Raw genomic sequence first — 19,498 nt, forward strand, 5'->3', positions numbered from 1 at the left:
TTCCCATTGTCCTGATAAAAGTTATGAATGTACTTCCTTAATTCTTATTCTCATCCAAGAGCAACCTCAATGATATTAACTATATGAATAAAATGGTAATTTGCATGCACACAAACACATGCACACACACACAAGCTGTAAACTTCAGAGGAAATATAAAGAGTGTGGAAATGAAAATGATCTTATCTTGCCTGATATGAATGTGAGCCCTTGGTAGGCTATATCTAGAACAGATTGGAAACCTTAGAAATAACCCATTACTGAAGTAATAAGCGGTTCTTTTAAGAGCATCTGTTCAAAGTTACACATACCTTATCAAATTTGAAGGACCTGGGATTTTGTTTGCTAAGAAAAAGATAGCAGATGAAGGTAGCTAAGGAAAAAGTAAGAGCAAATCAAGATACATTTACTCTTCAGACTTCCCACTGAGGCCCAAACAAGTTCACTTGATCAACAATGATATCCATTTCTGGTGTGGATAGCCTATCCTTACTTTATTCATTTGTTGACTTACTCCCTTTACTTGTTTATTTTTCTCTTTTTATATAATAGTCAACAATTTTGACTTCTAAAACCAGCCGTAGAACTGTACAGGTGAATACTGACAAAGAGCTTACAGTAGAATAGAATTCAGTAAAATAAATATGGTTGAACAACAAATACCTATTGATTACCTACTATGCACCAGATACTGTTCTAAGTGCTAGGACACAGCAGATCAAAGCAGATGCCAATTGTCACTCTGGTGCAGCTCATCTCTTGCTGTGAAGATTGTATGGCAAAGATATGCCCGGGGCACTACAGAGGTAAGAGGGTGAGTGGACCAGTCCAGTTTTGGAATCTGGTGGTAGAGTAGATTAGATTTAGTGGCATCCATTGTTCCTCATGCACAACAGCCACCCCAACATAAACCCTCAACCTGTTGAGAGACACTTAGAAAAGTGAGTTTGGGTGAATACCACATTATGTGTTATGAATTTCACAAGACGTTTTCAAGTCATTGATAATAATTAGTCCAGGAATCACCGTTTACCACTATTATCTTCACTGATAACATTTAATCCAGCCAATCAAAAGTGAGCTTTTCACAAGTCTTTAGAAAGCCAAGATATGAAAAGTTGTTAATTCCTACCATTCTCATCTTCCTGGAAGATAGAGCTGACTTCTGTATCAGTTTAGTTTCCAATAAAACAAGGAACATTGAAAAGATTATCTCTGTGATTAGTTCAAAGCCAGACACTTTGAGCTTTCCAATGATGGAGCATAATCTAACATGATCTGCTTATGTGTCGAAAAATGTGTATGTACATTTTTATAAACATGTGCATGTAACGTAATTAAATGTGGCTTAGGAGATATACATGCTATATCATTAGCAGTGGTTGACTCTGGAGTGTGGAAATAAGATTGGCTGTTGGAGAAGAGAGACATTCTATGTGTGGATTCTTATATGATTGGATAATTATATGTTGCTTAGACTGTTTTTAAAATCTGTAACATGCATATAAAGGCATATTTTAATTCTGTAAAAATAATACTAGCTAGTAGATAATTTATTTACCCAAACCACTCAATTTTGTTCTAATCGCCCATGGGCCTTTTTATTTTCAGCTAAATTACATGTGCTTATTTTTTATCATTTACCTGGAGATTTTCCTGATGAGAAAATGCAGAAGCATTAGCAGGAGTTTTGGGAACTGTGGGTTTTGTTAGGGGAAGTGAGGGACGGGGGAGTAGGGGTAATGATAGGCTTGGTCCTTCACCTACTCAGGTTCACTCTGCATTTTCTCATTTGTATAGTAATGTATAAAGGAAGTCAGAAATATTTTTAAAAATTAAAATTGTACAGCTAGAGGAGACTTTAGAGGTAATTTTTTATCTCTAAGGAAAATGAGGCCTAAAAATGTTAAGTGACTCACCCAACATCAGACATGCACTAAGCAATAGGGTGACATTGGAAGCCAGGTCTTTTTGTGCCATGCTATTTCTACTAAACCTCCCTATCTTTGAATCTCCAAAAGACCCATAAAGTCTAATTGAAACAGCTTTAAAATGCAAGGTTTACCAAACCTAAGTGCAGCATCTTACAATTTGGACACCAAATCATGAGATGTTCTGCCTGTAATCACTCAATTTTATGCCAGGTTCACCAAAAATATCTTCTTTAAAGTTTCCCTGGAGGTCCAGGTAATGCTTCAACCTCAAATTCAGGTAATTCTCTTAATAGCGGGGCATTTCCAGTTGGTAGTCTTTTTGGAGAGCAAGCTATGATGTCCCAGTGTCATCTTATTCAGTCCTGCTCAACTGGAGGACATCCAGGTCTGCACCAGGACACCTTCCTTCAATGATGAGTCCAATGTCCTCATCTCTCTTCCTTCAACCTTCTCTCCAAAATGGGGAGCAAATACGAAACTTTAATCCCGTGGTCATCCAGAACAATTTTAGGTGATGTAGACTCCTAGCCCAACTATTTAAGAGTTAAATCCTAACAATTGCACTCCAAAAGTGAGATCTATGGGCAAAAATATGCATTCAATTAAATTGAGCAGTGACAACAGAAAGGGGACCAAATATTTTTATAGGGAAAGTTTGTTAGTTCGGGGATTGGTGAAAGAACCTAAGATTGCTCAAGATCATTTTCAATAGGCCCAATTTGAGAAACAGAAACTTAATCATAAATTTGGTATTGCAATGAACAGTGAAGATATACACGGTTTTCATCATGCACCCTGGCTCAAGCCCGGCATGCATTTTCCAATGTCATTTGTCAAAGCCCTTAAAGCTGAGGCTGTTAACAACAGCAGAAGAGCGCCTGTGAGTCACCACCCAGGCCTGCAGCAGAATGCCATGTACAAGCTACATTGACCTAATTGGACTGAAATTCAGAAGCTGCACATTGACCTCCGAAGCAAGGACATTGGCTGTGCTTCTGGAGTCGACCCTCAGTTCACAAAGATACGAATTTGGACTAACTCCCATGCCCCTCATTTCTTCAAGTTCACTCAGGCAAAGACATTTTTTTCAAACAATTGTGTAAACAATTGAGTGGCGTCCTGACATCAGCTGGGCAACCCAAGGGGCTCTTCCCTGAAATCCTCTTCTGTGTCACTCATTCTGTCTCTCCAGTCAACCACACATCAATTTCTCAAGCCCTGTGGGGATGTTGGGGATCGATACCTAATAGTTTGCTATCTTTGCCGCCTTGCAGATGGTCGCAGGATAGAAGATAGGGATACATTTATCCCCGAAGGGGAATATCTTTTGATACAAGGTGAAAACATTTAAAAACCGAAGAAGACTGCAAAAAAAAAAAAATGACATACTGGGTGATGCTGTTCTCCAGGAGGTATTTTTTACTCAGCTTGCTTCTCAGCACCCATAATGAGATGAGTACTATTCTCGGGAAAAGCAAAAACTTGTCACTATCTAAAGCTTCATCTACTTAAAAAAGAATATAGTGTATACATAAAGGACTCATTTACGGTATAATTGTCTACAACTGTACAGTTATTTTCCTGCATGAGTCTAACAGTTTCATAAATCTATATAAATGGAAAGATCTCCAAATTTCAGGTTAGGATATGTTTATGTATAAAATATACTTTTTTTCTCCATATAGTATCATGTTCACAATAAATGCTATAAAAAATAGTCTAGGTTATTCCTAGTTGTGTTATATTTTCCTAAGAGTTTTAAACAGGGATTTAGAATGATCTTAAACTGGAAGAGGTTGCTACCTTTATTAAATTGTCATTTTAGTAGAACCAGCTAAATCTGGATGCCAAATCCAGGAACTTCTTTTCAGCTTTGCTGAGATATAATCGACGGTATTGCACTGTGTTAGTTTAAAGGTGAACTACATAATGACCTGACTAAAAAAAAAAAAAGTTTTTTTCCTTGTGATGACAACTCTTAGAATCTACTCTCCTAACATCCAGCAACTTTTTTGACCTAGAAATGTTTGAGTCCATGTGATCAGAGTATCTGTGTCCTGTTTTTTTTTTCTTTTCTTCTTCTTCTTCTTCTTTTTTTTTTTTTTTTTTTTTGAAAATTGGGAATATGTTGCATTCCAGCTCCCAGAAATCAGAAGTACCCTTGAAATAATTAAAAGTTTGTTACCCCATCATATGCACAGAGATGAAAGGTGCAAACAGCACCCGGCTTCCAGGATGTTCCCCTACTAGGCAAAGGGAATGAACATAATGGTGAACCGCTGACAGGGCTGTCCTGTTCCTCCCAGGAACTCTGACTTTCCCTCTTGGCAGCTCAGCCAGCTTAGCCTCAACATTCTAATTGTACCTCCATTTTGCTTTTCAACTCTCCACAGGTACTAATTATCTTCAATTTATGATCACTGTGAAGCAGCAAATCAAGTTCCTTGTGTTTTTTTTTTTTTCTTTCTCAACATTTTGTAAGAAGTGGGTCAAAATGGAAAATGTTGGACGTTCTAGAATTCTGATTTTTATTTTAACCAGCAGTGTATCAGGCACTTGCCTTTGAAAATTTATCATGGGGATGGGGGTTGCCTGAGTGGCTCAGTTGGTTGAGTGAGTGACTCTTGATTTTGGCTCAGGTCATGATCTTGGAGTTGTGGAATTAAGCCTCGTGTAGGGCTCCATGCTCAGCGAGGAGTCTGCTTTGGATTCTCTCTCTTGCTCTCCCTCTGCCCCTCCTCCCATTCATGCCCTTTCTTTCTTTCTCTCTCTCTCTCTAAAATAAATAAAACCTTAAAAAAGAAAAAACAAAGAAAACCTATCATGGCACTTACAGGTTTCCCTTGAGGCTTTCTGAGATTCCTGCCCCTTCACTTGGCTTCACTACCCCTCATGGCTGGCATTCGGAGTTGATATGAAGCCCCATCTGCATAACAGCAATAGACAGGGAGGTAGTGTGAGTGAGCACGTGTTTATCCTCACACATTCCTCTCTGGTGATCTTCCCTTCAAAAGACAGTTGAATAAGAAGTTTCCAGATATGATTTAACAGAACCAAATATTTGGATTTTTTTTAAATGAATACTAAAATTCTGACTCAATATGGTACCACAAGCCAAGATGACAGAAGGTGATGCGTATGATGACAACTCATGATACAGACAAGTGAATGAAATTTCTTTTCACAGAAGAACATTCAAAATGTGGTCCACGTGCACTATTTAGAAATGTCCTCGTTAATTAAGGAGTGAAACTATAGTTTTTAATATAGTTACAGATTCATGCAGCCGTTTAATCTCCAAAAATTTCAGTTGACTACACAGATGGATTTATAACAACCTCTAATGGGTGTAACTTAAGATGGAACAGATGACTCTACCAACGGATTAATCAACCTCTTCCAAACTGCAAATTAAAAAAGAAACAAATCAAACACTGCATTTTCCTCGCAGATGTTAAGCAAAACATATTCAGTCTTACTTCTATAATTACAGCATTAGGAGAGATTTACCAACATCAAAGTAAATAAAAACACACCAAATGAAAGCTGATGAAAAACTAACAAGAGAATGAATAATAATTTTTTTTTAAATCTCACAGCCATAGAATCTCTTATTGATTTCAATTGTGCATTCCTTCCTTTCACACGGAGAGGCCTGGAGTTAAAATAAAAATACAGGTCTTGAGACCTCGGCGACGTTCGAACCACACAGTATCTGACTACATTCATCTCCAGCATCTGCAGTTCATTTTTTTTTTAATCAAATGTTTTTGTTGTTGACTTCGTTGTTTTGGCCAACTTTCATTTAAGCATTTTTAGCACCAGAATAAAAGACACAAACAAACAAACAAACAAAAAAACATCAGTAGGGATGCCCCACATCCAGGATATTTGAAACAAATGCTCCAAATTGGCCTTGGCAGGGGTTGTACTGAGTTCAGATAGCAAGTTGTCACAAGTGATTTCCTATCAGTGACCCCCCTACCGGAAAACAGATGAGGGTCAGGGAGGACACTACTCTCCCAACAGATTTAGTAGCCAGCACCCCATCCCTTCATCTCCCCAAGGCCTCACCACCCTAAGTAAGTCACCATAGGATGGCCTACAGTCCGGCAGAGGCTGGACACCCCTGGTGCTGACTCAGTCTCCCCATGGCAGCCCTGCAGCAGGCCTTCCCATCGCCACGCAGCACTCCCAGCAGGACGGAATGATAGAGCTGCGGTGAATCAAAGCTCTAACTACTTCAGCTCCCGCCAGTCTGTCTCCACTCAAAGCGTCCATTTAGCCGGGAAGCATAGCAAAATTTATAGCCTGCACTTTTATAGTGTGGTGCTTCGACCCTGCAAGGAACCCTATACTCATGCCTGAAACCCTTTGAGGAGGGCAGACCCTCAATTTGTTGTAACCTATAGGCAAGTGCAGCCCGGGCTGCAAGTGGGTCTGAGATGAATCAGTTTGACGTTCACGAACCTCCTTAACTGTTACTTTGCATTTTACTTCTGCAGATGCCACAGGTTTATGAAACGATTGTCGCCAGCAATAATTCCATTTTTTCTATTCATTTCTTTTTTTGCACAACATATCTGTCAAGAATTTCAGATGCTGAATGTTGTCTGGGGAAATACTTCTAGAATGTCGATATGGAATGTCTTCCCCCGCACCCTCTAATTTTCAGAGTATTTGTTGATGAGGCTGGTGAGGAGATTCATGAAAATACTTGGTGTTCTCTTTATTCATACTCTCCAGAGTCCTGCCCTGGCACACCATAAAAATATATGGCATTGCTCCCCAAACCCCTGTAATATCCTAATCCACTTCCCTGCTTTAGTTTTTCTCCCTGGCAATTAGCACCATTCAACATACTATGTATAATACACAATATATACGTATCATTTATTTTGCTATCGTCTGTCTTAGTGCAGTGGAAGTGGCGTGAAGACTGGGATTTTTGTATGTTTTGCTTACTGCTGTATCTCCAGAACCTAGAACCAGACCCAGCGTTAGTAGGTGCTCAGTAAACACTTGCTGAACAACTGTCTTGCCATCATCATAAATTATTGATGTCAGGCAACGATTACCCTAGTTCATTTCTTTACTCTTAATAGTCTTCCATCCCAGACTCGCAGAGCCCTCTCCTAAAGCATCAGGCCCGGCCCAGACCTTTGTTCATCATTCCCGTCCCATCCCCATCCGTAAATCTCACCTACTCTAGTCCTGGTGGCTAATGTGATAAACTAAACCTGCAGGATAATAGCAGTTGAATGTGCTAACCAGTCACACACAATAAATAGTCATTTCGTGATTTAAAACTTAAACCTCAGGCAGTGGCTACTCAAATCCCAAGCGGCCTACCCTTGTCTCTCTGTGCCATTAGGACAATGGCAGGGAGGTGAGAGGGAGAAACCATCACAGGCTTCCAGCTCGGCCTGCGAGTGTTGGGCCAGTCATACCTAGGGCCCCGTCACAGGGCCCGGGGCTCGGTACACTTTTTCTGTAAAGAACCAGAAGGGGGCCCTGGGGGCCATACTCGTGCTGTTGAGGTGTGAGCACAGCCGTACACAGTCGAATCCTGGCTGTGTTCCTGTAACACTTCGGTCACAGAGACATGTTTTCATGTCCGTGGGCCATAGTTTGTGACCTCTGTTCTGGGACCAGGGGGAATGTGAAACAATCCCAAACCCTTCTCTCCAGGCTCTTCCCATCTAATATAGTTGTGTTGCTTGATCAATGCATTCAGATGTGGCCAGTAATCAAAAGTATCTGCACACCTAATGGTTATTTTTTATAAAAGGAAAAGAAAGATGATACCCACTGCTTGAAAATCACCATTCCTTCTCTTTGTAATGTGTTCATATGTACTGCCTGGCCCCTACCCCTCTCCCCCTATCCCCCCCTCCCACCCCATAGCCGCCCTGGAGGTACTCTGCTCTGACCCCCACTTCAGGAGCTACAGCGCTTCAGCAAATGCTCTTAGGTGATGGCCTCCAGGGACAAGTGCCGTCAGGATCTGCTAGTCTTTCTCTAAGGCCATAGTCTTCCTGGCAGCACCAAGGGGGACTAGGACCTGGTCCCTTCACCCAACCCCTACAAGAAGACCCCCCACCTCCCACAGGCACTTCTGCTCTAGAAACCCCCAGGCCCCCTTTCTCCTTCCTTTCCTTCTCCTAAGGTTTTCCCTGCCCAAGCCTGTTCCCTCTCTCATCTTTCACAGACCTTACCCCCCTCAGTACCCCCACCAAATCAAACCACCATACTCCCAGTTCCTCCCGCTGTCTGCCTCCCATCCCCACCACAGCCTACCCTCATTCTATTGAACTCTAGATGCTTGACACATTCATGTTATAAACCAAACCCCAATGTGGGTCAACAAATCTTGGGGTAGAAACAAACAAAAGGAAATGTCTTCTGCCTCTTCTCAGGGATTCCTTGGTCTGGTTTTAAATATTTAAATGTACTCTTCCCAAAATGTTCTCAGATTATTGTTAGGAAATCGGAGGAGTGATTGTAGCAGCTGCTCAGTTCATCTCATACATACAGAGGATCAGGGTGGTGTTGAGAGGCAGTGCCCCCAGATACAGGACATGGCCAAGCAGCAGCATCTGGCCAGAGGTCCCGAGCGTCACTGCTCAGCTGAGACCTACACGGCGAGGACCTCCCAGGACCTGGGAGAGGTGAAAGACATAGGACCCAAACCTATTTAGATGAGAGACACCAAGTATAAGGAAACTCAGCTACAACTACTTTGGAGACCATCCAGAAGCACAGGTGTCCAAGCGCCAGCTGCCTTAGATCCCCAATGCCAAAAGCTTTCAGTTCCCCAGAATGAGCCAAGGCTCCCTTCTCTGCACCCTGCAGGCAGAGTGCCTTTCCTTAGAGAGGAGGGTTTGAGGTTTGAGGTGCCCTACTCGGCCTCCAAAAGGGCCACAGAAAAGCCCAGGGTCTCAGTAATGATGGTGGCAGCTGCTCCCAGGGGAAGTTTGGTTTCTGCAGTGTAGCTGACAGTATGAAAACAGGAGGATGTAGCACTGAGGACAGGAGAAAGAGGAGGGGCAGGAGGAGGAGAGACAGAAGGAAACAAAGTCAGATGTAAAACCAATTAAAGGGTAAGACGTTTGTTCAAGGCACTGGTAATGAGTTAATCATTGCCGTTGATCATTACCTTCTGTTGGCTCTTGACCACCTGAGACCTTGAAGAGAGCCAACAGTTCTTGTGATAAGGCAGGCTCTCCGGGGGCCCGCAGCTCTGGGAATCCATGCGTGAGAAATACAGCCAAGTCATTCCATCAACCTGGGACTCGGTCTCCTTATCTCAAGAGAAGTGAGGCTGGTATTCCATGAAGACTCTGAGCCCCATCACAGCTCCCATTCTGTGATTAGGTATGACCCGAAAAGCAGGCCAACCCCCACCCAGGGGGCTTACCAATTCCTACCTGTTTGCATTCCTTACAAACCTTGCAGATGGTTTAGGGGCCAAGCCTGGAAATGGAATGTCTTCTTTCCTCCCACATACTACCAACTGAATGAGAGGCAGATTAGGGAGGGTAGAAAGAAAGGGATGGAGGCGAAGGGGGTGGGTTATCACTTTGTTCTCCGATGGTCAGGTGGACAGTGGCTCTCTCACTGCATCAGAAGGTTCGGGAAGATGCAGGGAATGGGTCAAAACTGGACCTGTTGAGACTGAGTTACATGGAGGGCAATAAGCAGAGGTTACAGAGAGATTTCTGGAGGCACTCTTTTTTTTTTCCAAATGGGGAAATTTATGCCCGGGGAGGTTATGTAAACCAGTCAGGGAGGAGTCAAGGCCCAGATGTGCTAATTCCTAGTCCATTGCTCTTTCCACTCCACCCCTGCCTTCGAACTTTGTAGTAATGACAAGAGAGGGTCTCTCTCCCTCATCCACTCGTAAATCACTCATTAGTCTCTGTGGTTATTCATTTAAATGTGTGGAGAGGATAAGCCTCAGGGAACTTCATGAGGGATGCAAAAATCATCTTCGACTGTAGGCACTTACACTAGTTTCTAGTTGATGTAGACTAACATTCCATAATTTGATAGATCTGTTCCATTTTTAGTTCAAAGTATATGGAGCTAATTTACTCAGACTCTACTTGGTTCCAGTTTCTCAACATCCGAGTTTATCAAAAATATCCTCAGTGTGATTCACATGCCAACTTCAAGAAGGTGTGGTCATAAAAAAAAAAAATGCTATTCAAACCTTTCCCGAATATCCTCCCTTTCCCCATCCCTAATTCAATTCCAGGTATAAAGCACACACACAGAGAAGGCGTCTTCCCGGAAAGAGGTCCCCCACTTTCTCAGGAAGGGGCATCGAGGGAGCCATCAGGTTTCACTTCATAGGAATTCATTGATCCTCAGATTTTGCTCATGGTAAAGGCAGAGGCAGCAAATGTCGTGAGAAAAGTCACATTTTCCAATGTTTTCCCAGGATGTCTCACACAGTAACCATCCCTCTACAACAGATTTCTCTCTGGACTCTTCAGAGAGCTGTGCCCGATGTCTGAACTTTTCAAGTAGCCACCTAAGAACTCACAGCATCGTTGAAGTGTGCTACATTTTTTTTTCTTTTTCTTTTTCCAGTCCACATTTGCCAGGTTAAACAAGAGTGGAAACCGGACGAGGTACACTTGCAAGAATTTCTCAATCTGCCTTGCAAGAAGCTAGATTTTCAGTACATCTGCCCCCTCCTTGTCTTGTTGTTCAAGTGTTCTTTCTGGGGAGCTCTCCAGTGAAACAGCAGCATCTGGCCTTCGACAAAGATTAAAAACCTGAGGGAAAAAGACCCCCCACCAGTACCACCACCACCAACCCTTTGCTGAGAAGAGGCCGAAGAAGCTGCTGGAGGAGTCACACTTAGAAAAAAAAAGCATTAGCAAATATAAAATGTAATTTGCTGTATGTGAACCTTAGTAAGAAAAAAAGAAAAAAAGAAAAAGCCTAATATTTACACAGCTCCTTCCACTCCATGAACTTCAAACATGACCTCCCCCTTTTCAGCAGGCAACCTTGGATTCACTGACTCATCCTTTTCCTACCAGGGCAGTTTCTGGCCAAGTCACACTCCATTGGCTTCCTCCGCAACATCCCTAAGCGAGACCCGGCCTTCTCTTTCCACTTCTGACATTCCTGCTGGGAGTCGGTCATCTCTCACCCGCTGACTTCTCCTGTTCCTTGTCCGAGGTTCACAGAGATGGCCAGCACGTTGAGAGCTCATTCTGGCGGAACTGAAATTCAGCAAATTGCTTTGCAAGTGCTCCTAGAGACCGAGTCCATGCCTTCTAGAGAGAATCCACTGAATTCTTCCTGAGCTCCCTTTAAAGTCCTTCCCTTGAATGTGACCAGCGGAAATCCCTACAGTCTACATTGTGCCCCACTTTTCTTTTTTCTACCTGAGATGGAGAACTACTGGTGCCCAGTTTCGTGTGTTCCCCCTTGGTTACATTAGTCAATAGAAATAAATTCTTAATCTTTCAGTTTACCTGACCAAGCAAAACACCTCTGGTGTCTTTAATCCTTTTTCACAGTCTTACTTGATGCCATGTCCTACTGTTTTCATCAAGCTTTGCTTTCCCTCCTCACTTGGACCATGGAGCTGCCAACTGAATACAGTCCTCTCTAGATGATGTGACCATTGCTGATACATTGGAGATACCCTCCTGGCTGCTTCATTTATTTACGCTCCAGCCTTGAACTGGCCTTTTGAAAACCTGCTTTTGGTTTTCTGACTGTTTAACTTTGAAACCCAATTCCTTTAACATATATAACACCAACATTGCCTCTGTGGAGTTTCTTTTTCCCCAGCCTGCCCCCATTGGGCTGGCTTCCTCCCAGCAATCTGACAAATTGATTCTGAGATCTAATGCTACCCTTCCCTGTGACTTTTCCCTGATGGGAGGAAATGAGTCTGGCTGGGAAAACTCTGCCCATAAAGTCCCCAGAATTGTCAGGCTTTTCTTTGGGTCATCAGTATCAATATTAGTTCCCAATATTGTCTGCTTCCCCACACTTTGCTCAAGGGAATTTAGAGAAATATATAAAACTTTAAAATCAAGACCAGATTCTCAAACCTTAGGTATGGACATCTTTTAAGAAAAAACAATTCTTAAGATAAATGTGCTAACCTCAATTATTTAATTAAAATTATTTAATTAAAATTATTTTAATTAAAATGTTACTTAAATATCTACATGCATATAAATTCAGGCATTAACTCCTTATATCCATAGCTTTTAAACTATCAAATCAAAATATAATTATGAATTCAGCATAAATTGAAAATGCATAAAATTCAAATGAAGTAACATAGGCAATGAATTTGCATTGTGGGAATGAAATCTTCTTGCTCAATGTGAAAAGGGTGCCAATTGCCATGGCCAAGATTCTTTTAAGTTTCCTGCACCTGCAGTATTATTTGTGATGTCATGATTCCATTTTCCCAACATATTTTTTCATCCTACTTTCTCCAAACCTGTTTCTTGAGAACACTGTAATGTATTTTGACCTTCACTTGACCAGAACCCATCAATTAGGGGGTTCAACTTACCTCTCTTCTTGTCTGCCAGCATTTTGGGTTACACTGCCTTTAACTCAGGTCATGATGCTGGGGTCCTATGATCAAGTCCTGTATCAGGCTCCCCACAGGGAGTATGCTTCTCCCTCTGCTTATGTCTCTGCCTCTCTCTCTCTCTCTGTTTCTCTCATGAATAAATAAGTACCATCTTTAAAAATATAAAAAAATAATAAAAGTTACTTAAAATCCTTTTAGAGATCAAAAAGCTATCTGAGATGTACATTTGCAAATCTGAAAATACATGCAGGGGCTGAAATCTATAGACGTAGGTTCATCATGCAGATAATCCAAAATGTACTGCTTCTTTGCCATTCAAGTGAAAATATAAAATTTAAAGATTTTCATTAGGAATCCACAACCCAGGAGAACATGACCACAGACTTCGAAAGAGAGAAGTTTAGTTTGAAAAACAAGGAAGAGGTTGGAGGAGAAAGAAGCCTTGGAAAAACCTATGGACACTAGATCGTCTTAGTTAATCTGTCAACTTGCAAGGAGGAAAGAGAGACCTAAGAGGTTAAACTGTTGGTTGGGAACAGCTCCAGGTCTCTGGATACCAACTTTGTGCCCCTTTCTGCTATATCAGCATTTACCAAGCTGTTTTATATTTTATGATGCCACCTCGCATCAATAATTTGCATACACAAAGCCAACTGACTCTCCAAAAAAATTCTAATAAGCCAACACATCATATTTTTTACAATAAACCAAATAAAATACTTATACGTCCACTTAAGTTGCCATTAGTTGTCTCTTGACAGTTTTAAAGACTGCCTAGAGCTTCTAAGTGTGTTCAGATCTCTACCATTCTAAAGGACCTCCATATTCCTTCCCAAATTATTCCTCCCCTTATTTCAGGTACACTTTCTTAAAAAATGAAGTAGAATTTGATGTCTCCATTTGTTGGAGTAACCCACACACATGGGCTTCTGTTCTCATGACTCCATTGAAATTGTCCCCTCCAAGGCCATGCGAGACCCTTGTCTCATCCAGTGGACTCTGTATTACCCTATCTGGCCTTCCCAAAGGACATGAAACTCCTTCATGACTTATCTTTTCTTTTTTTTTTCCAAGATTTTATTAATTAATTAAGTCAGAGAGAGAGAGAGAGGGAGGTGCAGAAGGAGAGAGAGTGTCTCAAGCAGATGCTGTGCTGAGCGCCAGAACTGAATGTGGGATTCGATCTCATGACCCTGAGTTCATGACCTGAGCCCAAATCAAGAGTCAGACACTTAAGCTACTGAACCACCCAGGTGCCCCTCTTCCATGGTTTTTCCCACGTTTCTCTCCCTTTTGTCTGTCGGCTCTTCTGATTGCATTGTCATTGCATTGCATCGTCATTGTCTTTTCTGGTTTCTTTTCCCCACTTTATAAATATTGATATTCCTTAGGATTCCATAATGGACCTTGTTCTTTCCTTAAGATTTCATGTGGCTCCATGTCTGATGGTGGCCAACCAAATGTGTCCTTGCAATTCATCTTTTTCTGGAGTCCAGATACATAGTTCTGAGCAACTTTAACTTTAAAAGACAAGCAGAAGATTCATAGCCTGCAAAAAGCAAGAGACTTGGTGATAATAGTTTCTACATGGAAAGTAACAGGGGAAATGAAGAAGTTTCAAAGAGAGGGTAGTCAGCTGGTTCAGATGCCATGGTGATGTCAAAAAAGATAGGAATGGAAGTATTCTTTAGACAGCTAATTGGAGGTCACTGGAGGCCAGTGGGATGCACTGGCCTTTGTGGGATCCCAAATGCAGAATGAAGTGGGTTGGTGAGTGAGTTAGAAGAGAAAAAATACCGACTGTAAATGTAGAAAAGTTACAGCAACTTAACTGGAGAAGCAAGGGATGAGAAAACCAAGGAGAAGAGCCAGCTCTGTCGTTGACTAGCAGTGACGGAGGCAAGGGTGGTGGCGGCGTGCCTCTAGCTGACTGACAGAAAGGGCAGGTATTCAAAGTGTCCCCACTGAATGGTACATCTGCCTTCTTGGAAATAGGAAAATAAGAGGTAAGATTGTCTTCTGAGGTTCATAGAGAAAATGGTGAGAGTTTTGAGGAGAGTTTAATAAAAGAAGGACCTGACCAGGCTCCTACTTAGGCTCTCACATCTCCTACAAGCTGTTGTTAGAGAGATGTTTCTGAAATATAGATCCAGTCATGACACTTCTTGGCTCCCAGTTTCCCACAAGATGAAAACCTCCCCCGTAGCATGGTGCCTGGAGCCCTCTGTGATACAGCTCCCCTCTCGGCCTGCCCTTGCCACACCACCGCCACCTCTCCCACCTGGCTTCCAGCACCAGGATTTTCTAGAGCTCTCTAGAATTCCCCTAACCTCACTACTCATCCTGGAAAACTGCCATCCACCCTTCAAAATCAAGTTTAAGAATTTCTAATTGGTCCTAGGTATAGTTTATTTTTCTTAACCTGTTTCCCTTTGCTCCAATTTCACCCCTTCTTAATTTTTTTTTATTTTTTATTTTTAGAGATTTTCTTTATTTGAGAGAGTATGAGTGCTGGGGGAAGTGGCAATCGGAGAGGGAGGAACAGACTCCCCCACTGAGCAGGGAGCTGGATGCAGGGCTTGATCCCAGAACCCTGAGGTCATGACCTGAGCCGAAGGCAGACACTTAACTGGCTGAGCCACCCAGGCGCCCCCACCCCTTATTTGTTATTGCGTTTATTTACCTTTGCACTTTGACTGTTAGGTATCTCCATATAGTGTCTCAAACCTCTCTGGGGCACTTCTTTCAATTATTTAACTAAGTAGACAAGTTCATTTATATTATGCGCAAAATATAATCTATAATTTCGAGAAGCTCCCAGGGCAACAGTCCACCACAACATGGTGTGACTCGCTGTGGAAGAAGGTTGACTGAGCTACCCCCAGAGGAGGAGAGAGAGTGAGGCAGATGAGAAAGGTACAGGAGGCCCCTGAGGGCTTCGTGTGTGTGTTTACATGTGTGGTACTGCCCCCTCACAAAGGGGTTCCATGGTAAGTTCCATGAAGGCCAGGGTGGAGCCTTGTCCAGGAGGGTGTCCCCAGCATTGACTGTCACAGTGTTGTTGCTCAGCAAGGTTAAACATTCACTGTATTGAGGAAATCATTCTTCTTCCTTTCAGGAATTCATGGACACCTGATGTAGTTTGTTTCCATCAGAAAGATTACTCACTTTTTCTAATGTTTTGTGCCTTCCTGAAAAATGTGTTCATGACCCTTGAGGGAAAAAAAGAAGTCCTTTCTGATGCTACTCTGGAAGTCAAGTCATTCCTGCCCTCCCCACTGTCATCTGTTTCTTGCTCTGGTCTTCTGTTTCCTTAATTATTTTTTTTAAGATTTTATTTATTTATTCACGAGAGAGGGAAGTAGAGACATGGGCAGAGGGAGAAACAGACTCCCTCCACGGAGCCTGATGCGGGACTTGACCCCAGGACCCTGGGATCACAACCTGAGCCGAAGGCAGACGCTCAACCACTGAGCCACGTAGGTGCCCCTGTTTCCTTAATCCTTGATTCAACTTCTTTCACTAAGGGCCAGCCCAGGGTCAGCTCTTCTTCTGTGCCCATCACCATAGATTCAGTATCTTCCTTCCTTCATTTCTTTTTTATAAACTAATAGTTTGTCAATTTGCCTAAAAAGAAATATCTGTGACCATTTTGCAGGACTTTGTTTTTAATTCAAAGGAGAGAAATAAGAAGAAAAAAGCCCCACTTTCCCCCTTTCAAGATAGTTCTTGCACATCATTGTTTGGTGCTCAACCTAGCATGACTTCTACTTTATATATTTGGGTTGCTAAAGAGCAGAGTCACTGTTATCTGTCTAATTCAAAATCATGATTTTCCTCTGAACTGTTCTAATCTAGGCTTTGCCAGCAGATGGGCTTATACCTAAAATAAGACTAGCTTCTCGCTTACTGGTTTTCTGTTTAAATTCTTTTTTATAGGAAGATGAAAGCCTAGGGGTTGAAATTTTCACTTTTCCTGTGATTATTTGTTGCAGAAATTTCTGGACTTGAGATTTGCAGCTGCAAAATATGCACCTGCAAAGGCTGCAGTATCCAGTCTCACTTGTCCACATGCCTCTCTCGGCTCACCTGCTCCTGATAATTCTAGATGATTCTAGACACCATTTTTTTTCCTAAGGTGGGAACCATACTCCTGCAATAAAGCCCTCTCTTGCAGACCATCCATGTCTTTCAGGTCATGTGTACATTCCCCTTTCCTCCAAAGACTAATTTTCAGCAACAAGACAACTGTTCTTATATATTTTTAAAGATTTTATTTATTTATTCATGAGAGACACAGAGAAAGAAAGAGAGAGAAACAGGCAGAGGGAGAAACAGGCTCCATGCAGGGAGCCGGACGTGGGCTGATCCCAGGTCTCCAGGATCACACCCTGGGCCAGAGGCGGCGCTAAACCACTGAGCTACCTGGGCTGCCCCAACTGTTCTTATATTAAAACTCCCTCCATTATCAAATAAGAATACATTTGGAGTGACCATATTTCTTGGAGTAAGGAGAAGAGAATCCAGGATCCATTTTAGAGTGATAGGAGACAGTCACTACATAGGCACATTTGGTCAACTGCTGACTTGTTTGGTTTCCCTGATGCAGATATGCAACTTTGGGGTCGAACTGAATTTCATGGAATGATAGAAAAAAGGTTGAGAGCTGCCACCTTCTTAGCTCTTCCCCAGTCATCTCTTGGCCTCTATTAGAAATGTTGATCAAATATTTTAACAACACTGTTCAAGAGGTGCAGGCTATTAGTCTGTCCAGAGAACCCAGTGTCTTGGTTCCCTTCCTTGGTGGTAATGGATAGCTCAGAAGTCATCACTTCCTAAAACTAGCTTGTGTCGCTTTTTCCCTAACGTGTTCCCTTATCGTTGCCAGCATGCAGACTCATCAGTCACTTCTTTGATGACATGTATCCTCCTAAGGTTTTCTCGAGCTGTCCCTCCTCTGACTTGGCATTTTAATTCTGAGAAAAAAATTCACTGTAAACCCTCTCTTCCCAAACATGCTAAATAAAGCTGAGTGGTGCACGATTTGGGGATCCCCCCATCTTACCTCCCGGTTCAGAGAAGGGCCCATTTTCTCTGGGTGGAAAGTTGTAAGCATATGGAATTGGTTACTAGAAGCGTTGGTTCAGGATGTTTCTGATCCTTAAGCCAGTTCCCTAACCATGACAAAACATTCCCCACAATCTCATCGTGACTCACTTTTATTTTTAAATAACCTCTGGTGTGGAACTTTGTCAAGGCTTTTTGAAAGGTTAAAGAAATTATGTCCGCATGCTTACTTACCCTCTCAGAAAATTTTAGTAGATTAAGCACATTCTCTCCTGACAGAAATCCCTGGCTATGGTTGCCGAAGATCCCATGACCGCCCTGTAATTCATAAACATGAATGTATCTAAATCTTAATGTGTGCTCATAATAATGCTCAGTCCTATGAGGGTATAGAAAGGATATGAAGACATAAAGCTGTGATGGCACAGTCTTTGGTACTAAACAGCTTACAGTCGAGTTAGGCTAAAACATATATTACAGAATCATTGGGAAAAAAACAAGACACGTAAGTGTGGTGATGACATAAATTATGAAAGGAGTTCAGAAAATGCAGGAACAAGGGTGTTCCAAGGAACGTGAAAGAATCTTTGCAAAGGAGAGAGCCCTTTAGTTAGGTCTTGAAAGCCGAGTAGGCTTTTAGAGATGGACAGAGGAGGAGAGAGGGGCCACAGGGGCTTTCAGGCATTTCTGAAATAAAAGAAGGGGAAACAGCACAAGCAGAGACTTAGAGGTAGGATCATCTACTTACAGTGGAGGAAACACCTGAAGCAGTCTGATAAGTTGAGAGAAACCAAATGAAGAAAAAGCCTGGAGCACCCGGCCCTAAGAGTTGGAACTGGATATGATAGTTGAGACTTATTCACTGAACTTAATAGTGCAGAGAAAGAAGGTGTTTGGCAGTGGGAAACAGAAACAGGTTATTGAAGGGCTATCAAGACACTTGAAATTGAGAATTAAAAAAAAAAATTTATATCAGGATAGTGTAAGTGTGAAAAAAGAGGGTGCTTGAGGAGAAATGGAAGATGCAAGGAATGGAAATAATGGACGTAAAGTTGTCAAGGAATTACTCTTGGTACCAAAATCCTTGTTTGCTAGGGCTGTCATGGCAAAGTAGTGCAGACCAGGGCGCATTAAATGGCAAATGTATTTTCTCGGATTTCTGGCGGCTCATAGTCTAAAATCAAAGTGTTGACAGAGCCACGCTCCCTTGCAAGGCTCCAATGAAGAATCTTTCCTTGCCTCTTTCAGCCTCTGGTGGCTGCTGGCCTGTCTTGGTGTTCCTTGGTCTATGGCCACATCGCTCCAAACTCTGCCTCCATCCCAAATGGACTTCCTGCCTGTTTGTCTGTGTCTATGTCCTCATCTGGGCCCGCACCAATCTCGTATGACTTTCTTAATTCATTACATCTGCAAAGACCCTATTTCCAAATAAGGGCACCTTCTGAGGCTCCCCGTAGACATGAATTTGGGAGGAACGCCATTCAACCAGTGCTCAGTGTGAAATCCAGAAAGCATGGGGAGGGGCTAGGCTTACAGGACCTCAAGGAGAGGGAAGCGTAGTGAGGGAACCTCTCTACCTTGTGTTTGTGGCCACGCTTAAAAATTAAATTGACAACACAGATTAATGGGAGAAAAGTGCACAGATTGTATTTAATATTTTTATATGTACACAGGCGTCTTCAAGAAGAAAATAAAGATGCAAAGAAGTCCTTAGGCCTGAAAGCTTCCTGAATTGTTAACTATTTTTTAATATATTTTTATGTAAATTCAATTAGCCAATATATAGTACCTCATTAGTTTCAGATGAAGTGTTCAATAATTTATCATTGCATATAACACCCAGTGCTCATCATATCACGTGCCCTCCTGTTTTACTGGAATTATTCTCCTCTCATCCAAAGGATCTGATAAC

At 42.1% G+C, this 19,498-nt stretch overlaps 1 long non-coding RNA gene across 3 annotated transcripts in view; it reads right to left on the bottom strand.

Moving 5' to 3' along the window:
• LOC140633721 (uncharacterized) overlaps positions 1-19,498 on the bottom strand; it is a 53,254-nt gene that overhangs the window by 26,605 nt on the left and 7,151 nt on the right. For all 3 annotated transcript variants that reach the window (XR_012031309.1, XR_012031307.1, XR_012031308.1), the window contains exon 2: positions 17,821-17,904. This is a non-coding gene — a long non-coding RNA (uncharacterized lncRNA). The remainder of the gene's footprint in view (positions 1-17,820; positions 17,905-19,498) is intronic.

Source organism: Canis lupus, chromosome 5 (assembly GCF_048164855.1).
Source record: "Canis lupus baileyi chromosome 5, mCanLup2.hap1, whole genome shotgun sequence".
Taxonomy (NCBI): Eukaryota; Metazoa; Chordata; class Mammalia; order Carnivora; family Canidae; genus Canis; species Canis lupus.